This window comes from Lepisosteus oculatus, chromosome 4, assembly GCF_040954835.1.
Source record: "Lepisosteus oculatus isolate fLepOcu1 chromosome 4, fLepOcu1.hap2, whole genome shotgun sequence".
NCBI classification, from domain to species: domain Eukaryota; kingdom Metazoa; phylum Chordata; class Actinopteri; order Semionotiformes; family Lepisosteidae; genus Lepisosteus; species Lepisosteus oculatus.
Genome location: NC_090699.1, coordinates 22255732 through 22268454, shown reverse-complemented (window position 1 = coordinate 22268454; position 12723 = coordinate 22255732). Strand labels below are relative to the sequence as shown.

The 12723-nt window shown below is 36.2% G+C and overlaps 1 protein-coding gene across 10 annotated transcripts in view; it reads left to right on the top strand.

The window, feature by feature from the left end:
- The window catches only part of pcdh15b (protocadherin-related 15b), a 311541-nt gene that overhangs the window by 132833 nt on the left and 165985 nt on the right, over positions 1–12723 (top strand). The gene's annotated exons all lie outside the window — the stretch shown is intronic.

Sequence of the window (12723 nt, the reverse complement as noted above, 5' to 3'; positions counted from 1 at the left end):
TAACAAAGAGAGGGGCACTGTGTCCTATGCAGCTATTGTTTATATTCACAATACCTAGATTGCAGTAGTTTTCATTGTATAGTATTTGTGTTTACTTAATATACGGTGGTCCTATACTGTAGACCTGTTAGACAAATAATAACTACTAAATAATAATAAATAATACACTAAATAATAGGTACAACTGAATTCTATTTCTAGAAAAAAAGTTGTCTGCATCTGTAACCCTGAACACAATTACCTGTATAGATCCAACACAACAATAATGGTTTCATAAGAAAATAACATTCCAAAATATCGAAAAAAGGTTAAAATATTGGCATATTTTATACTGGATGTAATATAGCCTAGTGGTTACAATAACAGAATGTGTTTATTTTCTATTATGCATTTTAATGGCTACTTAGCATTGATATTGGGAATTTCCTATGAATCATCAGTGTTCAAATCTTTGTGGTACCTACAGTAAAACACTATAAAAAATCTAGTATATTTTTTACTTTTGTTATTGTCTAGTATGCATCACATTTTACAAGAATATAACCACTGAAAATCAAATAATTGTGAACCTTTTAAAATATACTGAGTGAGACAATACACTCTTTCTCGAAATAGTTTTGAAGCAGAATTTGCAGTTATGAATGGTCTTTGTATGAGGAAAAGGGGCATAATATAAAACAAAAAGTCTGAATATTGAGCCTTATTGTTTTTCTCAGTTGGAGAAATGTATTAGAGTGTATGGCTATATTAAAAACCAACTTGAGATCCAGGAAGAGTGAAATTAAATCTTAAATGTTGTGTTAATTAAATAATGCTGAAGCCTATCACTGCATTTTCTCTTTTCTGTTTATGTTCCTCTGTGCTTCTACATGTGTGCGTGGCAGGGTGTTCTATCTTCACAGAGTCTCCCATGGTCCTTCACGCACAGAGGGAAGCTCCTACATTACAGATGGTGTTCAGTGTAGGACAGCAGCAGGGGGGCCCATTATGAAATAGATACTTTTCCTTTGTGGATTGAAATGGTGTTTTACTCAGAAACATTAACAGCTTGCATCGGCCAAACCTGTAATTGTGGCTGAATATTAGTGATGCATTTGACAGGTGTGAGCGGTGGTTAGCAGTCATGCATTTCCCCTTGCAAATAAACATTCAGTCCACAATTCTGTAATGATACTGCACTCATGGGTTTATCTTGCTATGCTTGTTCCTGTTTTAGCTACATCTGTGTGTTGGAAAGGTAGTGCTCGCAATTAACAAGTGGATAAGCAGGACTGTAGTCCCTGCAGATATTTTCATAATAGGTTAAAGTAGTTTAATGACTTGCAATAGCAGAAGATGGATATTTTTGTTTTGTACTCTGCTTCACTTAATTGCTTTATATTTTGTTTTTCTATCTCTCGCTAAAATTGTTCTTTTTTTCAGATTTCCTATGGGCTCTATACATATTATACACTGCAGCTGCGATTAATATTTAAGAACCATATTAATTTGCATTTCTTTAAAGCCATTTAGTTTTTTTGTGTAGTGAAAATATGTGAAAGGCTGCAGCTGTTGTGTTAGTAAATGCAACACCGGCTGCTATTACTTCTATTAATCCAATCGGACTGCAGAAGGTGCCTACTTGTTCAGCTCCCTGTTTTCCAATTTGCCAGAAATACATTACCTCATCAACTAGAAATTAAAATGCAGGAAGTTATACAACCTGTTATTACTTTGATATGTATTACCATGTGAATGAAGGTGTGGATTTGTTGCTTTATTTTTAGAACCTCCTTTGGCACCGCACTGGTTTTCAGTGTTACAGATTTGCCTTTCCTCTTAGAAGCTCCATCTCCCAGATTTTATTGTTCCTCTCATATGTCTTGAATATGATACTGAAGCTGCATTAATGGGCAATTTTTCCTTGTATTTAATTCTATGTCAACATTTCCCAGAAATAATTAAGACATATTATGCATTTATTGAATGCAATTGCAGTCGGAAAAGAAATCCCTTTTTATGATTATTTCCATGTTATTTTCTTTTATTTTTTCTCTCCTCTTTTAATTTCCTTTCTCGCTTTTGTTGGGGCATCTTTTAATGTTCCATTCAAGATTATTTAGAAAACAGGGTGTTTTATTTACACTAATAAACACTTCTTGCCTTTTGTTAATAAGCTTATGGATGCACACTGTTTCGTTTTTTTCCCGGATTTGTGTTAATCCAGTCATTTAATTGGGATATTGGTCTCTGGTGACTATTTAGTCTGGCTTTTTCTTGTTTCAATGCCTTAGCATTTAAGCTAGATATACAGTAGAAGTGTGAACTAATTCCTACTAACCAAAGATCTTCTGGAGAAAATCCAAGTAAAATTGATGTAGGTATGCTTTCTTGGTGTTGTTGCTTTGATTTTGTAGTCAAATGTAAAAAGAAATAAAAACAAAACAGAATAACATATAACCACATCCCCAACCCCATCACTGCGTCCACCAATTCAAGTTTCCAACCAGATGTCCCTGATGGGATAAGCAAGGATCTGAAAGGATTCCAAAGTAAGGGAGATAATTCTGAAAAAATATATTAAAATATCATCGTATTAATTTTTTGTAATGAATACAAATTATATTAATTATCTTAAACATTAATTAAAATAATAAATATGTTAACAAGAAGACAATCATTGTGTTAATAATATTCTTAAATTATATTGATAATTATTTTGATGAATAAATAGAAATAATAATGTAAATATTATTGGTTATATTGTATTGTTAATTGTTAAGTATAATGTATTATAAATAATTATTTTGTTAATTATTTTAAATTATGAACTATTATAAAATAATTAAGGAAAATAAGAGAGTGAGCACTGTGTTTTCCAGGACATTGTGATATTTTCCACCTGATAAAAATGCAGTTTGTCTTATTTAGCCAAGAAATACGCCAAGAAAGAAGTAGGCTGTTTGGCTGAAAGGTTAAATACACACCATATATCTACCACACCCCGGATGAGACACACAATTTCTCAGTGCTGTAGATGCCACTCTGGGCATTAGTCTCCTTTGATTTCTATCTGTCAGTGATTTATGACAACATGCGTATCTCCACATAACAATAACAACTCAGCAAGTTCCTGCAGGAATTTGGCAAGCAGTTTGAAAACATACAGTTCAAACTTTACAGGGGCATAAGATGAGACCAAAGCTTCTTTACCTGAAAAATCAGGTTTTCTAATAGACAGCCTATTGGAACACCCTTGATCCCAATATACTGTACAAGTGTGAAAATCACTTCTTAATACAATCAAAAGACCCTTTTTCTCCACAGAAGAGGAGAGTGCTATGTAATAGTTCTTACAATGAAATCTACAAACATTGTATTGTTTCAAATGAGACTCCTGTGTCACAGCAGCTATTTTTTCTTTGCCACACATTTAAACAGCTAGCACACTTGGTATGAGAATTTAGTTTGCATATGGATTCATTAGTCATTAGAGATCACAACTAATGCCTAACTGAGGGGATAGATATACACCATAGTCGCTTAGCCTAAATGGACAGACAGACATAATAACAGTGATAGGAATAATTTCCTCTGACCTACTCCATAACAGAGTATCATCCCCATCATGACCTCATCACTCCCCCTTCCATACAACATTATGCCCCCTCTTACAATAGTCAAAAACAGCAAAGCAAAAAAATCCCCCTGTAGGAACAAGGATCTAAATTATTAGTAATAAGATAACTACAAATATCCTGGATGCATGAAATATCCTTTCTAACAGGCCATGTGAAAACAGAATTAATCATTTATCCAAATAAATGCAGGGATGTCATTTGTCACTCTATATGAAACAATAAACACTTAAAAACCTCTGAGATCTCAGCTTGATATGACATGACCGAAAGTCTCTCCCCAATATTAAGTGCAATACCAAAAGAAAATCAGGTCTGATCTTACCCACACACAGTCAGAAATAGGTCCTGGAAAAATACACTTGAGAGCTATTGAACTCCTTTGCATCTTCCGCTGACATAAACAGATGCTGGCCATCAAGACACTGAACACCTCAGGGTACAATGAGAATAATTTGCTCACTCCTGCAAATGCACACTTTTGCTGGGCAGTTGGTGGGTATTATCAATCAATCAATCAAAGTTTATTCATCAACTGCACAACAATACAGCGTGCAGCAGTAATTGCTGGCAATGAAATGACTTTTCTGCGAGCTCATCAAGGGAGAATAAAAATAAAAATCACAAAATTAAAAGTTACAGAATAATAGTGCAATACAAATTGAATTAAAAAGAAAATAAAACTCAATATAAATAGAACTGCTACATATCTAGGGTGTATGCAATACATTATGTCCAAATAGTGCAATATGCAGTGTGTCAAATACAATGGAAAACTGTATGTCCATGTAACCTGTCCATTTAACAAAGACCATTAGGGTGGTTGCTGAAGGTGACTGCAGCTTGGCTGTTTAGCAGTCCTATTGCCTGGAAGTAAAAGCTGTTCCGTAATCTTTTGGTCTTTGACTGAATGCTTTGATACCGTTTACCAGACGGTAGGAGAGAAAACAGTTTATGATTTGGACGACTGGGGTTCTTGAGAATAGACCTGGCTTTCTTAAGACATACAGTATAGCTGAGTAGATATCCTGGATGTTTAGTAGCTCACAGCAGGTAATGAACTGCTCTGACTTCACCACCTTCTGCAGTATTTTGCGATCCCGGACGGAGCAGCTCCCATACCAGTCAGTGATGCAGCCAGTCAGGATACTCTCAATAGTGCACCTGTAGAAGTTGGCCTGGATATGTGATGGCATGTCAAACTTCTTTATCCTGCTGAGATAGAATAGCCACTGCCACGCTGTTTTGACCATGATGGTGGTGTGGTGGGTCCAGGTTAAGTCCTCTGTGATGTTAACTCCCAGGAACTTAAAACTGCTGACCTTCTACACTGCAGTCCCATTGATGTAGACAAGTGTGTGGCCTCCTCCGTGATGTTTCCTATAATACACCGTCATGTCCTTAGTCTTACTGATGTTCAGAGACAGGTTGTTATCCTGGCACCATGCTGCCAGGGTTACAACCTCCTCCCTATACACAAACTCCTCACCATCTGTGATCAGGCCAATGACTGTTGTATCGTCCGCAAACTTAATGATGGAGTTTGAGTTATGCCTGGCACACAATCATGGGTAAATAAGGAGTAGAGGAGAGGGCTAAGTACATAGCCTTGGGGGGCTCCAGTGTTTAGAGTCAGTGTAGAGGATATGTTGTTGCCCACCCTCACCATCTGTGGACTTTTATAGCAGGAGGTGTTCAGTCCCAGGTCCTAGAGTTTGATGACAAGCTTTGAGGGCACTATCTGTAATCAACAAACACCATTTTCACAGGTAAAACATTTTAAAAGACCATTCTGATACAGGTACAAATACAACACAGATCCCTCAGCCTGGAGAACAGTCCTGCTTTATTTCAAAAGGCAGTGTGTGCCAGGGCAGCAGAAATAGTTTGAAATTAAACATTCAAGCCATGACGTGGCCTCCTGAAGACTGGTCACCATGAACTTTGTGTGATGCCTTCATATCCCTGTCCTGTGTCAGCACTTGCTTTCCTCTGGAGAACCCATTTTACAAATTAACCTTGCAGTGAGAAGAAATTTTCAGCTCTGTTATCTCGTCAGTATACGTTATCTTTTTTTTTCCACCTGTGTCCAAGTCATGTTTGGAGACTAGCTGCTTAATAGTTGAGATCAGAACGTTTACATCTACACCTATCGCAGCAATTGGTGTACTAACAGCTTCAATTTCGATTTGTACCAGCTGTGTCTGCTGTATTGACTGCTCCACCATCTAAGGTAGTTTAGGAGAATCAATTTCTTATAGCTTATTCTTAAATGGAGAAATTATAAAGAAATACAAAAAAATACTTTTTACACTTCCTTCCACAACTCCAATGGCTTACTTACTGTACACTAAAATAACGAGGGGAAAATCGAATTAAATGAAATGTGGTTGTAGGAAGCAAGAGTTCATACTATGAGTTACTAGTCTTGACTAGTTCCGACATACTAGTCACATCAAACATTATACTATATTGAAAGCCTTTGACTGAGTTTATTATTTTATGGATCACATGAGTGTTGTCATTCTTACTGTTAATTGTATTGAAAAGAGAAACATTAATCACCATTGAAGCATAAAAGACATCTTGTTAAATAAGCTTTGTTGCTTGACATAATTTGGTTCATCATAAACAATGAAATGGTAATGACAGCGATCTTCGCAAAGAATTAACTTAAGGTTGATTGTCATGAGACTTTGGCATCTCTGTGCTAAGGGATGAGTATTCTGCTTCTCTGAATTTAAAATTATTTTTTATAAATTCTAACTGAAGTACCCAGTGTTGCCTGGGAAAGGATATTAACAACCCAATGTAACAAATATAAATCGAATCTCATTAAGGGAAATTTCTGTTCTGTCTGTTGCAGAATACTTTTATGGTGACAGATGTAAAACATTTTAATAGGAACTTATGAGGAAACATTAGCCTAATGAGAGATACATAATCTATTTCTCATTAGTTTCCATCCTCAGGTTACAAAATGTCCTTCCCTTTATGTTGCAGAGGAACAGGTAAAGGTCAATACATCTGTATGTTTTGGGTGTATAGCCTTCTTGAGGTGTCGCCTGAAGAAGGCTCTACAGCCGAAACATACAGTAGTGTTTCTTTTGTTTACCTTTCAGCATTAAATGAACCCTTACCTGTTTCTCTGCAGTCGATGCATGCTGACACAGCTCCCAAATTCCCCTGATATTGTTAAACATCAGTGCAGTTCATGACTTTTGTTTACCATCAGAAACCAATATAGTGGGTCAAACTTATTAGTAACAATGCTGTGGTCGTGTTTATCAAAATTTTCAATTAGTGGCAAAGAAAAATGAATATTACATGCATGTGTGTTTTCTTCCTTCTTAAATCCTAGGGTTCCCTAAATCACGTCTGGTAATGTCTGTATCAGTTCAAGTTCATGTTTATTTGTCATTCCAGTCATATACAAGTACTGTATACAGTGGAACGAAATATCGTTCTCCTGGTCCACGGTGCAAGTACAGACAGGACAGACAGAACACTGACATAGACATTGTCGACAGGATACACATAGTGCAAAGTACAAATTACAAGGCAAGTACATAATACAATATACACAACACACTGGGTGGATTTAAACCCTGTTTCTGGATTTGGAGTGGGTGCAAGTAGATTCCAGGGTGTTGAGAAGCCTGACAGCCTGCAGGAAGAAGCTGTTCGAGAGTCTGGGGGAGCTAGCCTGTACACTGCGATATCTTTTCCCAGATGGTAGGAGGGCAAAGAGTTTATGGGAGGGGAGGGAGGGGTCATCTACTATACTGGGGCCCTGTGTAAGCAGCGTTTGTGATGGGTGCCAGAAATGGAAGGTAGGGAGGCTCCAATGATCTTTTCAGCTGTTTCCACAATTTGTTGCAGGGTTTTGCGGTCTGAAGCGTTGCAATTCCCAAACCAAACAGTGATGCAGCTGGTCAAGGTGCTCTCAATGGTGCTTCTGTAGAAAGTGGTAAGAATGGGCAGGAGAAGGTTTGCCCTCCTCAGTCGCCGCAGGAAATAGAGATGCTGCTGTGCTTTCTTGGCTAGGGAGTTGGTATTGAGGAACCAAGTGACCAACTTGGTGCTTCTATCTACACACATTGATGTACAGTGGGGAGTGATCAGCGTGGGCCCTCCTGAAGTCAAAGATTATCTCTTTTGTTTTGTTTACATTAAGAGATAGGTTGTTGTTTGTGCACCAGTCCACTAGTTGCTCCACCTCCTCTCTGTATGGTGACTCATCGTTGTTGCTAATGAGGCCCACTACTGTTGTGTCATTGGCAAACTTGATGATGCAGTTGGAACTGTGCTTGGCAGTACAGTCATGAGTCATCAATGTGAACAGCAGTGGGCTGAGCACACAACCCTGGGAGGTTACGGTGCTCATTGTGATGGTGCTGGAAATGTTATTACCGATCCGGACTGTCTGAGGTCTCTCGGTCAGAAAATATACAGAATATTTAAAAACAACTGTATGAAAATAACAATGGTAGGGACCATTATTGTGGATATTTTCCCACAGATGGCCAAAATATACTGTAAAGATATATTTGTGCTCTCTAAATATTCCAGATAAATTTAAAATATAATTTTAAAACAATTTAAAAATAAGAACGTCACAGCCAGAAATCTGGTAATTTTGCCCTAATTTTTTCACTAAAGACAGATGTGGAAATATTTTTTTCAATCCTGTCCGTCTGCATTCATGAATTAAATATGCTGCTGATTAACCAAGCACTTTTCTGATGTTGAGCTTTATATATAATATGTACTATACAGTATGTGCATATATCAAAACATCAGTAAAAATGTAAAACTTTAATTTTCTATGCCGCAACTGCTGTATATTCTGTGCTGCACAGCTGTATCAAACTGTGATTGGTTTAGGGGCACAGCTAAGGGAACATGAGGATAGAGAACCATTGTTGCCCTTGTCTATTTACAAGTCACTGGAGACTGGCAGCTGAAATTGTTCATTACATGAAGGAAGGTTATTTCATGTATCTGTGAGAGAAATGGCCTTGTTCATTAGTTCAGAGATAATAGTATAATGCCTACAGTATTTGCTTTTCTTCATCATGGTGACTATTGAAAGCTTTAGCTGTTTTTATTATAACCCACTTGCTCTAAAAAAGAAAGTTTGGTTTACATATCAACTGAGCCTGCAAACTGATTGTGTTTTAATTAAGGATACAATTCCTCACATTGCTTTCCTGATTAGTTACTGTCACCAGCTCTTTTTGTTTGAGACATCTTCTGTCTCCAGGATTCCCAGGCACTGTTTGCTATCTCCTTTTATTTCCCATGGCCTTGATTGGAAACTGTATTCCATTTGTTATGGCTGGGTGAAAAGTGAAAAATAAAAATTTGTTCACAAAAAAAAAATTGATCCAATTCTGTATTTTCTGTGCTCCATTGGTTGTCATGCTAGGAAAGGCCAAGAGCTCTTTGCTGCACAGAAATAAACATTTTCAGTGCTATGAAAATTCAATGCCTATTGGTGTACAGTATACATTTTCAAGTATCAAATCCTTAATAAATTTGTACTGGTAGAAAAAGAATCATACTTCCATGAAAAAAAAATCACATGCCACGGTTAAAGGAGTAGTATCAGAAGATGTGTTCACATATAATGTTAAATATATTTGATTGTGTCTACTGATCAACACCGCCATTTTATTTAGCTTTCAAATATACTGTATGAATAATAACTTTTGGTCAAGTTCAAGGAAGAACAATACAGATATTCTGTGTTTTATCTGAAAAGAGAATTACTAGAATTATTTCATGAACTCTCAAAACATTCTACATCAAAACCACTTTCATATTAATTATATTATAGAAGCTTAGCTTTATTTTAATCATATTATTGTAAAATATTTTGTTTTGTAATATTTATAAAGTTATTTTCTAAAATGCTTCACATTTCACCAGCAGAGTAATAACTTTCATTGTAAATGTTCAGAGAGTTGTTTTCCTTGAAAGAGAACAGTTGATTTGCTATCCTAATAAACAAAATAAATGTAACAATGAAGCCTATTGCAATGCAGGCAAACAAAAAACAAAAAGGTGACCAAAAAACAGCTGGAAAAATAATGCAGGAATCTCTGAACAGAGATGTACCCTCACATTTTCTGTGCAGATGTTGAGGTCGTCTCCTGCTGATGGCATTGATGAGCTAGTATTACAGATATTCAACTTTAAATATAGCAGGAGAAGACGTTATACATTGTGAAGCCTATAACTTTTGTTTTGTCCTGCTGACAAATGGACACTTTTGCATTGGCTTGAAGGAATGGAAAAATGGTTAACTCAAGGAATTCATCAAGTAGTAAGTTGGCCTTCAGTCAGCAGCAAAGACTCTCTTCCTACGCCATCACGCTTCCACCACCCCACAAGGCAATAGTCAACACAAAACTCATCATGATATGCCCAATGCATGCTGTCTACCATCTGGTTTGTCATGAGCAAAGCACTGCTCATCAGTGAGTAAAATACTCATCTGCTCTCTTCCTGCCTCCTCGGATGTTCTTTAGACCGCAGAACAGAGTGATTGTGTCTCTCAGCTGTCTCTCCTGAGAGGAGAGTTACTCCTGAAAGGCTTCTGAACATGCAGAATATTTCCATACAAACAGTGACCTAAAATCTTTATGCTAATGCATTGGTTATTTCGTCCTCAAATTTTTCCAGCTGTAAATACTGCACTCTGGAAATGATTACACAGATGGATTAGATGGATGTGATACTCCTGTGTCCGTACGGTGACCCTGTGCCTTCCAATACACACCAGTCCCTCACATAGCCAGTTTTTTTATTTCTTTAGGCTGGTCTGCTGATTATTTAAGCAGAGCATAATTCTCCCGAAGTCAGGCTGCCTGCCATCATTCTGATAGCACTTAGATGATCTTCTTTTCTGATGTTCGTGTGTTACTTGGAATGTATTTTTTAAAGATTCTTAATTAGGCAATTGTGCTCATTTTTAACTTAAACAGATATCAGCTCAATATTTTGTTATCCCATAGAAAAATACCACTCAAATAGTCAATAGCCCCATCATCTCACTATTTTAACATTATGTGTTAAAAAGCTAGTGATGCAAAACATTGCTGTGTTTTCATTGTGAATCAATATTCTTAGTAAGATTTATTCTTGTGTCAAATAGTTATAAATTGGTTATATTTACTCCAGCCAGTCAGGTTTAATTTCTCTATTTATTCAGTTTGTAGTTCTGCTTTTCAAAAACACCTCTGTCCCCACGTGCTTGATCTTCTGATTGCTCAGGTCTACTTTTTTCTACTTCCCAGTCAGTGATTGTTTGACTGGAATGTGTACTTTTTTAGTTGAATGCTGATTTTTGTTTTAATATTTTTAAAAAAGGTGATTAAACAAAACTCATAATTCTTTCTTTTTAATGTCATGACATTTGTTGTCTATTTAATTGAGTTGCTTCTAGAAATATGGACTTGGAGAAATATGGCCTTTGAAAGTTTGTGCAATGGTAACTGTTGGATTTTGACAGTTACAACAGTTGAATCAGAGTGGACCACTTTGCTGTCTGTACCTATGAACATATTGTATCTTTCTCATATAAGTGATATTGTAAACATCACCACACACCATTAATAAATAGAGCAACTGAGAGCTTTGTGAATGTTGTTTACCTTTAAGCTGCAATGGGAAAACTTGAGAACAGATGTGTTTCCTTTCTAAAAAAATGGACCACCCTATGCAAGGCTACCTAATTCAAGCTGGCTGTGGGCTAGTCTGCTGCTGGCAATTCAGATTACAATAGAAAGCAAGGATTGATAACGGACTGTGATATAAGCATTCTTATAGCTTTAAGGGATTATATGTGTTCATTATAATTTATATGTTATTACTGTATACAGTATATGTCTCCAGCATATACATTTAATTATTTTTTGTATTTTTAAATCTGCTGAGAAAACAGAGCAAACAATATAATACAGTATTTCGTACCTCACCCCCCACCCATCCAAGATTCAAACAAAGGAACCTTAAAATAAATTCAGACAGCCATGATAGAAGTGAACAACCATGGAATTTAATTGTTTTATAGCTCACACTGAGTTATATTTTTTTCCTGCATCTAAATTGTGCCTTCTTCCTAAGAGAGTGATAGGAGTGAGAAGCTTGAAGACTATTCAAGAATACGACTGAAAGTGCAAGCAGCATCATTTAAATTGAGCAGGCTTAGTAAAGTTACAGTATGGTGATGAAGACAACACAAACAGCTTTGAAGATGCTTCCAATACTTTATTCCTTGTGCACTGAGAAAAAAATAAATAAATTGAAACCTGTTTCCTCAGTACCTTAACAAATATGGTAAACAAATATAGGCATAGAACATTTGTGTGGCCTTTTATGAATCTGACATTATCATAGACATTATATTGTTATTATTACTGACATTTTCATATACTGTACAGTAGAACGTATCACATTCGTTGGTACAACAATATGTTTTCCAAACCTTCTCTGTCCTTTGAAGCCTTCTGTAATTTGGCTTCTTACAGTATAACATGATATGTTTTAACTTTGATGTCATTTAGTTTTAAGTGTATTTAAAAAAAATAATGTTTATCTTAACGTATAATGGTATTAACCGTTATTTGAAACCTTTGTTTCAATCCAGGATCATTCTACAGTATGGGAAATTATGCAACGCTTATTTTATTTCTGTTAATGTGTGGATTTTTTTCTGTGTGTTGGGGCAGTCAGTTTGACAATAATTTATTCTGGGGAATAATAGTTGTCACATTTGGGGCTTGCCTCAGAATGCTTTGTTCCCAGCTGTAGGCCATTTATTAAGTAACATGACTTTTGCAAATAGAATGGAGCATGTTTAATTTAATCAAAAACCGTGACTAAGGTCAGTTTGACAGATGCCAGAGTCTACTTATAAATTTACCATTTAAACTAGATTTTATCGAGAAGAGAAAACTGTTGGTTTTTATGAGAAAGCTAATGCATTTTTCCCAAGCTCCAAACAGACTTAATCGGATTGAAGAGATTTCAATCTGGGGATAAGGGATAGGGGCTGTCTTTGGGTTCTAATAGAAATAGTGAGACAGCAATGTTGAAC